At 42.5% G+C, this 13,407-nt stretch overlaps 1 protein-coding gene across 1 annotated transcript in view; it reads right to left on the bottom strand.

The window, feature by feature from the left end:
* LOC112254721 (coronin-6-like) overlaps positions 1–392 on the bottom strand; it is a 43,183-nt gene extending 42,791 nt beyond the window's left edge. The window contains exon 1 of the mRNA XM_024427503.2: positions 125–392. The gene's annotated coding sequence lies outside the window, so the exon portion shown is untranslated. The remainder of the gene's footprint in view (positions 1–124) is intronic.
* Between the last annotated feature and the right edge of the window lie 13,015 nt (positions 393–13,407).

The following is a 13,407-nucleotide window of genomic DNA, read 5'->3' as shown; positions in this document are numbered from 1 at the left end:
ATTACGCACACACTGGCAATGCGGTAAAAGAAGCTGTCGCAGCATTCAACTGCGGCGTCGACGGTTATTGACGTTATTAATTATAGTAGAACACGGCTGCTTTAGGTCAATTGAGGCAACTCACTCAGCTCAGTATTTGTTGGGTATTCCCACCGGTCGTTCGCCCTCCGAATTCTCCACTCCCCCTTCCCTTGGTAGTTTTCTGTTCTCGGTAACGCGCCGTGCTTATTGGCGTGTTTTCTCTGGTTCTCTGTGGTCCAGTTTTGTACACTTGGTGCGGACTTGGCGGCGGGCGCGAGGTACAACTATGACGCGGCGAGACGAGCAAGAAGGGAGGGGGTCTGAAAGGAGGACAGAGAGAGAAGGAGCGGAGGGAGGGGATATGGGAAAGGGGTCAAAGTGGTCCCGTCTATTTTCGAAAGGCCCTGTCTGGCTATCTCTCGTATGCCTGGGACAGAGCTATAGGTTGAGCTGCGATCGCGCGCAGGAGTCAGGTGGTCACTGGCTAGGCTGTGCCACACAAGCGCGTGAAGAGGAAGAGGGGGTTACATTAAAACTTAGACGAACATCTGCCATGTTCGTAAACTATGGTCTACTTATAAACTGTCAGATATGCTATGGCCATTAATAAATTATTTAGACGATTAAAACATATTTTTTTCCAAATGTGGGCCAATACACTTTGTTTTCCAAGACTGCTGTCAAAATTTGGCAGCCATTTCCTAAACTATCCAGTGTGAGACCTGGTAACAGGCCGACATAAATTCCGTGGGCTACTCGGCCAGTCAACGGACCAACTGTCACTCCGCTACAAACTATCATCTGTCCTAGTTCGGTTTGACAGCTGCGCGCGGCTCCAGACCAGTGCTGAGCTGAGATGAACTGCATGCACCCAGACCTAATACCGATAGAGGGCGACAAACTCAGCACTGGCCGAGTGAAGTATAGTAGGCCTAGTGAAGTCTAGGAGGCCTGGTGAAGTCTATGGGCCAATGAAGGCCGTAACACACAATTTGTTCACTTCTTCAGTTCACAGTATTGGCCTTTGGAGGAATTTAAAAAATAAAATGAAGATGCAAGACAACATGACAACAGGTCACACAACAGGACACACAACAGGTCACACAACAGGTCACACAACAGGACACACAACAGGACACACAACAGGTCACCCAAAAGGACACACAACAGGTCACCCAACAGATTACCCAACAGATCACACAACAGATTACACAACAGGACACACAACAGGACACACAAGTGACAAGAAGAACTAAGCAGAGAACATTAGGAAGTAGAGTCTGATGGATAACTATTAATGCTTGCCTTTATGGCTATAGGCCAATAAGAATGACAGTGATATCAACATATGAGATGGGGGATCCTGGCGACATTATGGCAAAGGGAAAACGGACCACACCTTCTCTCCATTCTACTGGCCAAGATGGTTGACCTGCGTTTGCGGATTCTCAAATGCAATATTCTTTGCTTTTCTGAAACACGGCTCTCAGACAAGATACCCCTCATGGCTTGTTGAACCTTCTACTAGCCGAGGGAGTTGTCAGATCTTAATCCAACTCGATGGATTCTCCATTCACCGTGCGGACAGGACAGTGGAATCAGGGAAATCGAGAGGGGGAAGTGTTTGCCTCTTCATCAACAACAACTGGTGTGCTGACTCGAAGTGTCGACCCATTGTTCACCCATCTAGGAATATCTGCTGATCAAATGTTGAACCTTCTACTAGCCGAGGGAGTTGTCAGATCATATGGTGAATGTTGTATAATATGGTTACGGTTGAACCTTCTACTAGCCGAGGGAGTTGTCAGATCTTATGGTGAATGTTGTATAATATGGTTACGGTTGAGGACAGGAACAAGAAGACCCACTATGACCTCCAGTCATCAAACAAGCAAAAGGACAATACATAGATGGGACCGAAGTGGAGCTGGTGAAAAGCTTTGAGTTCCTCTGATTACACATCGCTGATGATCTGGGGTGGTCCACCCACGCAGACAGTGTGGTAAGGAGGGCGCAACAGTGCTTCTTCGGCCTCGGGAGGCCGAGGAAATTTGCCTTGGCACCTGGAGCCCTCGCAAACTTTTGCAGATGCACAATTGAGAGCATCCTGTCAGGCTGTGTCACCGCCTAGTGCATCAGTAGCACCGGCTGAAACAGCAGTGCTCTCCAGAGGGTGATGCGGTTCGCCCAACTCATCACCGGGGGCAAACTACCTGCCCTCAAGGACACCTACATCACCTGATGTCACAAGAAGGACAAAAAGATCATCAAGGACAAAAAGCACCTACGCCACGGCCTGTTCACCCCGCTATCATCCAGAAGGCGAGGTCAGTACAGGTGCATCAAAGCTGGGACCGAGAGACTGAAAAACAGCTTCTATCTCAAGGCCACCAGACAGTTAAATAGCCATCACTAGGCGGCTTCCACCCGGTTACGTAAACCTGCCCCTTAGAGGCTGCTGACCCATATACATAGACATGGAATCCCTGGTCACTTTAATAATAGAACACTAGCCACTCTAATAATGTTTACATACTTTTTTCTTTACTCATCTCATATGTATATACTGTATTATATTCTGTGTTTTAGTCTATGCCACTCCAACATTGCTCATCCTAATATTTATATATTCCTTAATTCCATTATTAATATTTTAGGTTGTGTGTATTGTGTGTACAGTTGTGAATTGTTAAATATTACTGCACTGTTGGAGCTAGAAACACAAGCATTTTGCTACACCCGCAATAACATCTGCTAAACATGTGTATGTGACAAAAACATTTTGATTTGATAGAAATAAGGTGGAATCATATTTTACAGGCTCCGATGCCCACCACATATGGCAGGGACTACAGTCCACAACGGATTCCAATCAGGTCAACACCTGCAAGGCCGCAGGGATCGACGGTATTCCAGGGCGCGTTCTCAGAGCATACGCAGAACAGCTGGCAGGCATATTCACAGTCATTTCCAACCTCTCCTTGTCCCAGTCTGTAATCCCCACGTGTTTTAAGAGGACTGTTACGTTCCCTCTTCCAGGAGGCGTGCGTAACACACTGCTACAACTCAACTCCCCGCAGAGCGAAAGAGGTATGGGACTGTAGGTGTGAGTAAGGATGACAAAAAGCAGAGAATTTACCGTTTACTAGGAATTTATTCCGTCACAGGGTAATTTTGGGGAAAAGGGGCTGGACGGAACCAAAGCAAAGAAAGTAAATATCAAAGCCCCCTCTCCCATCTTACCTGCCTACCCACTACTTACCTAACTAGCACCACCTGGTGCACTAACCAAAATACAGGGGGTGGTCTGGCCAGGTCTTACCTAGTGTGCATAGACAGAGTATATACTACGGGTATATGTATGCCCGCAGGCCTCTTGCCTGAGCACTCCCAAGGTGCCTTCCCCCCTGGGAACAAAAACAGAATACGATCGATCAATAATCAAAACAGTCCTTTGGACATAAACATTCCTCCTCCGGACTGCCACAAAATACTTCACAACAATTATACAAACCAACAATGAAACCACAGGACACACTCATCTCTCTCCTAACAACAACCAACACGGGCTATCACTCTCTTCTCTCAGCAATCATCTGTCTTATGAGCAACAGAACACTGGCTTATATAGCTGGAGAAGGAGTTGGTAATTGAAGACAGCTGTGTCCTCTGACGAGAGGGCGGGGTCAGCTCCAATTTACCATGGAGTCGACCAATCAGCTGCTTGTGGGATTCCATGAAGCCATCCTGAAACACACACATATATAAATACACAAACCACAACACAGAAACTGGGGATCGTAAACAATGACCATCATCATTCCTGTTCCTAAGAACCAAGACTTCCTGCCACAATGACTACCGCCCTGTAGCACTTACATCTGTAATCCTGAAGTCCTTTGAGAGGCTGGTTATGGAACACATCAACTCCATCATCCCAGACCCACTCCAATTTGCATACTGCTCCAACAGATCTGGACATGCGGCCCCCCCAAAGAAATGCCACCCCACACCATGACTGACCCACCGCCAAATCGGTGCATAATTTGCAAATAAATTCATAAAAAATCCTACAATGTGATTTTCTGGATTTTTTTTCTCATTTTGTCTGTCATAGTTTAAGTGTACCTATGATGAACATTACAGGCCTCTCTCATCTTTTTAAGTGGGAGAGCTTGCACAATTGGTGGCTGACTAAATACTTTTTTGCCCCACTGTGTGTGTGTGTGTGTGTGTGTGTGTGTGTGTGTGTGTGTGTGTGTGTGTGAGAGAGAGAGAGATGAGCCCCAGGACAGCAACACAATTAGACCCAACCAAGTTTTGAGAAAACAAAAAGATAATTACTTGACACATTAGAAAGAATTAACAAAAAAACAGAGCAAACTAGAATGCTATTTGGCTCTAAATAGAGTACACAGTGGCAGAATACCTGACCACTGTGACTGACCCAAACTTAAGGAAAACTGACTATGTACAGACTCAATGAGTATAGCCTTGCTATTGTGAAAGGCCGCTGTATGCAGACATGGCTCTCAAGAGAAGACAGGCTATGTGCTCACTGCCCACAAAATGAGGTGGAACCTGAGCTGCACTTCCTAACCTCCTGCCAAATGTATGACCATATTAGAGACACATATTTCCCTCAGATTACACAGATCCACAAAGAATTCTAAAACAAACCAGATTTTGATAAACTCCCATATCTACTGGGTGAAATACCACAGTGTGCAATCACAGCAGCAAGATATGTGACCTGTTGCCACAAGAAAAGGGCAACCAGGGAAGAACAATCAACATTGTAAATACAACCCATATTTATGTTTTTTTATGTTTCCTTTTGTACTTTAACCATGTGTACATTGTTACAACATTATATAGACATAATATGACATTTGTAATGTCTTTATTATTTTGGAACTTCTGTGAGTGTAGTGTTTACTGTTCATTTTTATTGTTTATTTCACTTTGTATATTATTATCTACTTTACTTGCTTCGGCAATGTTAACATGTTTTCCATGCCAATAAAGCCCCTTGAATTGAAATAGAGAGAGTGAGAGAGAGAGACAGAGACAGAGAGACAGAGAGAGAGAGGGAGAGGGAGAGACAGAGAGAGAGAGACAGAGAGAGAGAGAGAAAGAAAGAGCAAAATTAAAGGAATTTTATGTTCTTCTCTACGATTTTGAAGGTCAATAAATACAAAGGTGATGAAAAAGATAACAGAGGAAAAATACAAATACTACCAGTTAATGTTGCTCTTTACATATACCAAGGCCCAGCTACTCAAATCAAATTGTATTTGTCACATGCACTGAATATAACAGGTGTAGACCTTACCATGAAATGCTTACTTACAAGCCCTTAAAACCACCAATCCAGTTCAAGAAAGAGTTAAGAAAATATTGACTGAATAAACTTAAGTAAAAACAATAAAATAACAATAATGAGGCTATATAAAGTGTGTACCAAGTAAATGTGCGGGGGTACAGGTTAGTTGAGGTAAGTTGTACATGTACAGTGCCTTCGGAAAGTATTCAGAGCCCATGAGTTTTCCACATTTTGTTACGCTACAGCCTTATTCCAAAATTTTATAAAATATATACAAATTCTCAACAATCTACACACAACACCCCATAATGACAAAGTGAAAACAGGTTTTTAGAAAACAGAAATACCTTATTTACATAAGTATTCAGACCCTTAGCTATGAGACCTGAAATTGAGCTCAGATGCATCCTGTTTCTATTGATCATCCTTGAGATGTTTCTACAACTTGATTGGAGTCCACCCGTGGTAAATTCAATTAATTGGACATTATTTGCAAAGGCACACACCTGTCTATATAAGGTCCCACAGTTGACAGTGCATGACAGAGCAAAAACCAGGCCATGATGTCAAAGGAATTGTCCATAGAGCACAGAGACAGGATTGTGTCGAGGCACAGATCTGGGGAAGGGTACCAAAATAATTCAGCAGCATTGAAGTTCCCAAAGAAGACAGTGGTCTCCACCATTCTTACATGGAAGAAGTTTGGAAACATCAAGACTCTTCCTAGAGCTGTCCACCCGGCCAAACTGAACAATCGGGGGAGAAGGGCTCATTCTGAGTGGCGCAGTGGTCTAAGGCACTGCATCTCAGTGTTAGAGGCGTCACTACAGATACCCTGGTTCGAATCCAGGCTGTATCACAACTGAACGTGAATGGGGGTTCAGGTTTGGCCGGTGTAGGCCGTCATTGTAAATAAGAATTTGTTATTCACCGACTTGCCTAGATAAATAAAGGTTACATTTTTTTTTTAAATGGCCTTGGTCAGGGAGGTGACCCGAGAACCAGATGGTCACTCTGACAGAACTCCAGAGTTTTTCTGTGGAGATTGGAGACCCTTCCAGACGAACAATCCCCTCTCTCTTCCAATAAAGGCTTTATGGTCAAGTGGCCAGACGGAAGCCACTCCTCAGTAAAAGGCACGACAGCACGCTTGGAGTTTGCCAAAAGCCACCTAAAGGACTTTCAGACCAAATGGGTCTTCCAAATGGACAATGACCCCAAGCATACTTCCAAAGTTGTGGCAAATTGCTGAAGGACAACAAAGTCAAGGTATTGGAGTGGCCATCACAAAGCCCTGACCTCAATCCCATAGAAAATGTGTGGGCAGAACTGAAAAAGGGTGTGCGAGCAAGGAGGCCTACAAACCTGACTCAGTTACACTAGCTCTGTCAGGAGGAATGGGCAAAAATTCACCCCACTTATTGTGGGAAGCTTGTGGAAGGCTACCCAAAACATTTGACCCAAGTTAAACAATTTAAAGGCAATGCTACCAAATACGAATTGAGTGTATGTAAACTTCTGACCCACTGGGAATGTGATGAAAGAAATAAAAGCTGAAATAAATGATTCTCTCTTCTATTATTCTGATATTTCACATTCTTAAAATAAAGTGGTGATCCTAACTAATTTTTACCGCGATTAAATGTCAGAATTGTGAAAAACTGAGTTTAGATGTATTTGGCTAAGATGAATGTAAACTTCCAACTTCAACTGTAGGTGTTCCTTTTGTCCAGATGTGAAAGGGCAGTGTGGAGTGCGATTGAGCATCAACTGTGGATCTGTTGGGGCGGTATATGAATTGGAGTGGGTCTTGGTTTTCCGGGATGATGGATGCTGACGTGAGTCCTATCCAGCCTTTCAAAGCACTTCATGGCTACAAATGTGAGTGCTATGGGGCGGTAGTCAGGTTTGTCTTGGAAATTTCCTCTATTTACCAAATCATGAGAGCAAACCACACACAAGTCAGAGTTGGTTATCACAAAGTCCATCTTTAATTATATGAGCTCTATCACAACCTTGTGACTCTCAGATCAATTCAGTGTCTATCAATGAATTCTCTGAGAGTCCCTTACACATTTCAACTGAGATCCTTTATAGCAAAGACACATAGTGAGACAGCATAGGCATAATTTATTGTTCAGCTTTGTCTCCTAAACTATGTTCTTTTCTCAAACTCAGAACCATAAACAAATCCTCCATATCAACAGCCACATATCAAATCCATCCTATCTTGACAAGATCACAGAGACACACTGACTGGCACACAGACATTGTGGAGCCAAGAGATACATGCTTGACCTCCCCCCTCTCTCCGGCCCAAGCAACTTAGTCTTGACATAGAACAGATACTGCAACCCCGCCACAGTATTATACAAAAATAACATTCTGATGAGAAGTAACTTAAAAACATATGATGAATATAAAACATCTTACCTATGTTACCAACTAATTCTGATTATTCCCCAACAGGTTATAAACGAGATATTCTAGATATCAACTTTTACCATACCGCAGGTCAGTATATTCTACCAGTCTAACAGTCTATCCTGCCCTCTATCCACCAGTCAGTGCAAATAGTGGGTAGTTTGTCCAGATCTGCAAAATGCAACTATCAATCATACCACACATAAATAATTCAAAGCTGCACCAATTTTCAATATAAAAGAGGAGAAGCCAGGTTCATCATTGTGCATGAAAGAACAGGTAAGACATGAGACATGCAGCTTGTTTAGGGGCAATACAATTAGTCTACCTAGACTAGCCTACAACACCACAATGCAATGCATAATTGCATTATTGTTTTCAAGGGAGTACAATTCCACTCTCGGCTGCAAATGTCATTTGAATAGCGGGGCATAAGTCCTGAATATTTCATTCCATTTGCATCAGTTGTGTGTCTTCTCTTGACAGTTTAGTGTAGAAGGTCAGTCTGGCTGTATTTTAAGCTCTGATACTGAGATGCGCTGTCTGTTGCAGATCATTATTCTCCCAAGTTGCCCTATGATAATGTGGCCACATATGCACCCAGCAGGCTCAGTTAGTCAGGAAAGCATAAATGTTCAATTTATTTATTTTTGTCTCAATATTAAATAATTTCTGGATAATAATTAAATACCTTAATGTGATTGTTTAAATTAAAAATGGTCAACAAGAAAAAAAAAAAAAAAAAGCTTCTTAGCAAAGAGAAATATATCAAGCAAGAATTTTGCTAGGACTGTCTGGGATTGGTCTGAGTAGGGTGTGACGTCACCAGCCAGGCCAAAGCTCCGTCCCACCAAAACAGGCTGAAATTTCAGGCAGCCTTTTCAAACGTCTCTTACACTAAAATGGCATTTTCATCAATTTCACAGTATTATTCCAACCTCATAGTGTGGAAATGTATAAAATACAGGAAAATCACGTTTTTTTACTGCACTAGGCTTTTAAGCAAAATGTTTGTTTATATAGTGAACAAAAATATAAACGTAACAATTTCAACAATTTTACTGACTTACAGTTCATATAAGGAACTCAGTCAATGTAAATAAATGAATGAGGTGTAATCTTTGGATTTCACACGGCTGGGCAGAGGAGCAGCCATGGATGGGCCTGGGAGGGCATAGGAGCAAGGCCCACTCACTGGGTTAGCAGGCCCAGCCAATCAGAATGCATTTTACCCCCACAAAAGGGCTTTATTACAAACAGAAATACTCTTCATATTCATCAGCTGTCCGGGTGGCTGGTCTCAGACCATCCTGCAGGTGAAGAAGCCAGATGAGGAGGTCCTGTGCTGCCGTGGTTACACGTGGTCTGCGGCTGTGAGGCCGGTTGGACGTACTGCCAAATTCTCTAAGAACACGTTGGAGGTTGGTTATGGTAGAGAAATTAACATTGAATTCTCTGGGACGGACACTTTATCGGTATGCCTGATTATATAAAGCGGTCACAGCAGACGTGTGTGAGGGATTCCAGAAAGCAGGTACTTTCTACTGTCTGAATGATTGCTGTGGCCATACTGTATAACCCCCATGTGGTTGTGGTTCTTTGGCAGGTTGGCAAGTTCTGTTCAGTTCAGATTCAGGTTCATTTAACGTCATCAAAAATATACATACAATGTATGATGTCATCTTACATTTATTGAACCTTAAATTACACAAATGTTGGAATATCAGCCAATCATCAACCTTTTACCTTTAAAGGTAGCGTCTTATTTAGAAGGAAAACAAAATCGAAACACATTTCATCATCATCACAATCCTTATTGTCACAGACATCAGTTCAACATCCATTCCACGTTGGTTCAACTTCAATTCATTGAAATGACGTGGAAACAATGTGGATTCAACCAGTGTCCAGTGGGATGTAAAACCTGTCTCCAGAAATACATTTTGACACAGCATACAAAGCAACAAAGTGAGAAAAGCGCATTTACAGTGGGGCAAAAAAGTATTTAGTCAGCCACCAATTGTGCAGGTTCTCCCACTTAAAAAGATGAGAGAGGCCTGTAATTTTCACCATAGGTACACTTCAACTATGACAGACAAAATGAGAAGAAAAAAAATCCAGAAAATCACATTGTAGGATTTTTAATGAATTTATTTGCAAATTATGGTGGAAAATAAGTATTTGGTCACCTACAAACAAGCAAGATTTCTGGCTCTCACAGATCTGTAACTTGTTCTTTAGGAGGCTCCTCTGTCCTCCACTCGTTACCTGTATTAATGGCACCTGTTTGAACTTGTTATCAGTATAAAAGACACCTGTCCACAACCTCAAACAGTCACACTCCAAACTCCACTATGGCTAAGACCAAAGAGCTGTCAAAGGACACCTGAAACAAAATTGTAGACCTGCACCAGGCTGGGAAGACTGAATCTGCAATAGGTAAGCAGCTTGGTTTGAAGAAATCAACTGTGGGAGCAATTATTAGGAAATGGAAGACATAGAAGACCACTGATAATCTCCCTCGATCTGGGGCTCCACGCAAGATCTCACCCCGTGGGGACAAAATGATCACAAGAACGGTGAGCAAAAATCCTAGAACCACACGGGGGGACCTAGTGAATGACCTGCAGAGAGCTGGGACCAAAGTAACAAATCCTGCAGTGCCAGACGTGTCCTCCTGCTTAAGCCAGTACATGTCCAGGCCCATCTGCAGTTTGCTAGAGAGCATTTAGATGATCCAGAAGAAGATTGGGAGAATCTCATATGGTCAGATGAAACCAAAATATAACTTTTTGGTAAAAACTCAACTCGTCATGTTTGGAGGACAAAGAATGCTGAGTTGCATCCAAAGAACACCATACCTACTGTGAAGGGTGGAAACATCATGCTTTGGGGATGTTTTTCTGCAAAGGGACCAGGGCGACTGATCCGTGTAAAGGAAAGAATGAATGGGGCCATGTATCGTGAGATTTTGAATGAAAACCTCCTTCCATCAGCAAGGGCATTGAAGATGAAACGTGGCTGGGTCTTTCAGCATGACAATGATCCCAAACACACCGCCCGGGCAACGAAGGAGTGGCTTCGTAAGAAGCATTTCAAGGTCCTGGAGTGGCCTAGCCAGTCACCAGATCTCAACCCCATAGAAAATCTTTGGAGGGAGTTGAAAGTCTGTGTTGTCCAGCAACAGCCCCAAAACATCACTGCTCTAGAGGATATCTGCATGGAGGAATGGGCCAAAATACCAGAAACAGTGTGTGAAAACCTTGTGAAGACTTACAGAAAACGTTTGACCTCTGTCATTGCCAACAAAGGGTAAATAACAAAGTATTCAGATAAACTTTTGTTATTGACCAAATACTTATTTTCCACCATAATTTGCAAATAAATTCATTAAAAATCCTACAATGTGATTTTCTGGATTTTTTTCCCTCATTTTGTCTGTCATAGTTGAAGTATACCCATGATGAAAATTACAGGCCTCGCTCATCTTTTTAAGTGGGAGAACTTGCACAATTGGTGGCTGACTAAATACTTTTTTGCCCCACTGTAGGTCTGTTACAGTTTGGGTCTAGAGTGTCACCCCCTTTGAAGAGGGGGATGATCGCGGCAGCTTTCCAATCTTGAGGAATCTCAGACGATACGAAAGAGATGTTGAACAGACTGGTAATAGAGGTTTCACTGTCCAGATCAGTCTACATTGAACAATGCGTGTCTGACTACCTCCGGAAGAGGTCAGGAAGACCTCCCCACAATCAGATCACAATGTGTCTTTTGATTGTCTACACCCATCTAAAAGTGTGGTCACAATCAGAATGTGGACAAGATCAGGGCAAAGGATGCACGTTAGAACCTAAAATAAAAACGGCGCTATAGAATCTTTGTTCCAAGGAAGACTGTAAGCCACAATTTGTCTGCAATGTTTCCGTGTTCGCGGAGACCACATTTAGATTTTATTTGGATCCCCAACAGCAACATCTAGTCTTAATGGCGTCCGACACATAACGACAGTCGACGAAATACAGTCAAAAGGCTTTAAAATGTACATAACATTAAAAACATTAACATGTAATGTGTGTGCATCTAATAGTTACACCTTCATGTCAGTACATACACACAGCAAGTAGGTTACATGGGGGAAGAGGTGTTCACGGTAAACACTGCATATAAGGAGCAATAGTAAGGGCATCTTTTTGTAGGAACTAACTCCGCCATGGCTTGTTGGCCAAAGCCTATGGGGAAATGAATGGTGTTTTTTTATAAAGGGTTTTTGGATTAACGCTGAAAATAAGGACTGTGGTAAAAACAGGCTTTAGGAGATCTTAAACGTTTTGTTCTATGAGATAATCTTCATCGGCTAAAGTCACTTTTGTGAATTTTGAAGCATTTATGTAATCAAAACAAACACATAAATCACAAATGCTTTGTGATTCATCAAAGTCATGTTAACTGACTGATATTATCTCATTAAACATCCTAAGCCTGTTAACCTCAAACCTTATTTTCGGTGTCTGCTGCAATAGCCCATCCGTGGCAAGGTGTGATGAGTTGTGCATTCTGAGATGCCATTCTGCACACCACTGTTGTACCGCGCCATTATTTGACTGTTTGTGGCCCGTCTGTTAGCTTACACGATTCTTGACATTCTCCTGTTTTTTGTTTGTCGCGCCATTCTCTGTAAACCCTAGACATAATGGATCCGTCGCGCCTGGCATCGACGATCATACCACGCTCAAAGTCTCTTAGATCACTCGTTTTGTCCATTCTAACGCTCAATCGAACGGTAACTGAATGCTTCGATGCCTACTTTATATAGCAAGCCATGGCCACATGCCTCACTCTCTGAGAGATGGAGGAAGTGGAGGCGGAGTGGGAATCAAGCAGCGTGTCGAACAAAGTTGATGAAGATGAATGTTCTGAATGGACAACATTAGTGTCCAAAAATCTAACAAAAAGGAAATTGTCTAAAATTAGAGTGGAGGATACGTGTATGAACGATAATTCATCATTTCATGTTGGGATGCGTTTGTTGAATAAGGATGCATATGTAGGAGACCCGTTTGAGGTGTCAAATTGTGAATATATGTGCTGGGAAAAACAAGGAGTCTGAGTGACCAGGTGTGGTCTTATTTTATTCGTTGTTTTTATGAATAACAGAGGAAGATTGCAGTTGGCCTCAAAAGAATCCGGACAACAGAAGTATTGCGCTTTGAACTTCAGTGCAGTGCACCAATCAAAGGAGACATCTCAGACAGAGGTTCAGGTTGAACACCGAAAGAGACTTCCTGGTGTGGTTGGTGCCCAGCATCTGACATGCTAAGTCAATGGATTAAAAAAAAGTCTGTAGGTCCTGTTTAAAAAACATGAAGAGCACCTACAGTACCAACGCATGTGGAGCTTGGTTATGTGTAAAATAAATTAAGAATTTGGCCAGGTTTTTACATCTGCATTGCTTGCTGTTTGGGGTTTTAGGTTGGGTTTCTGTATAGCACTTTGTGGCATCTGCTGATGTAAAAAGCTTTATAAATACATTTGATTGATTGATTGATTGATTGATTCAAGTGTGTGCAGACGGATGGATTATACTGAAGAAAGGTGTGTAGAAGCATGACAGTCTCTGAGAGATGGCGGAAGTGGAT

The sequence above is a fragment of the Oncorhynchus tshawytscha genome, linkage group LG33 (assembly GCF_018296145.1).
Source record: "Oncorhynchus tshawytscha isolate Ot180627B linkage group LG33, Otsh_v2.0, whole genome shotgun sequence".
NCBI lineage: Eukaryota > Metazoa > Chordata > Actinopteri > Salmoniformes > Salmonidae > Oncorhynchus > Oncorhynchus tshawytscha.
The sequence above is the reverse complement of the archived record's forward strand: the minus strand, read 5'-3'. Positions and strand labels throughout refer to the sequence as shown.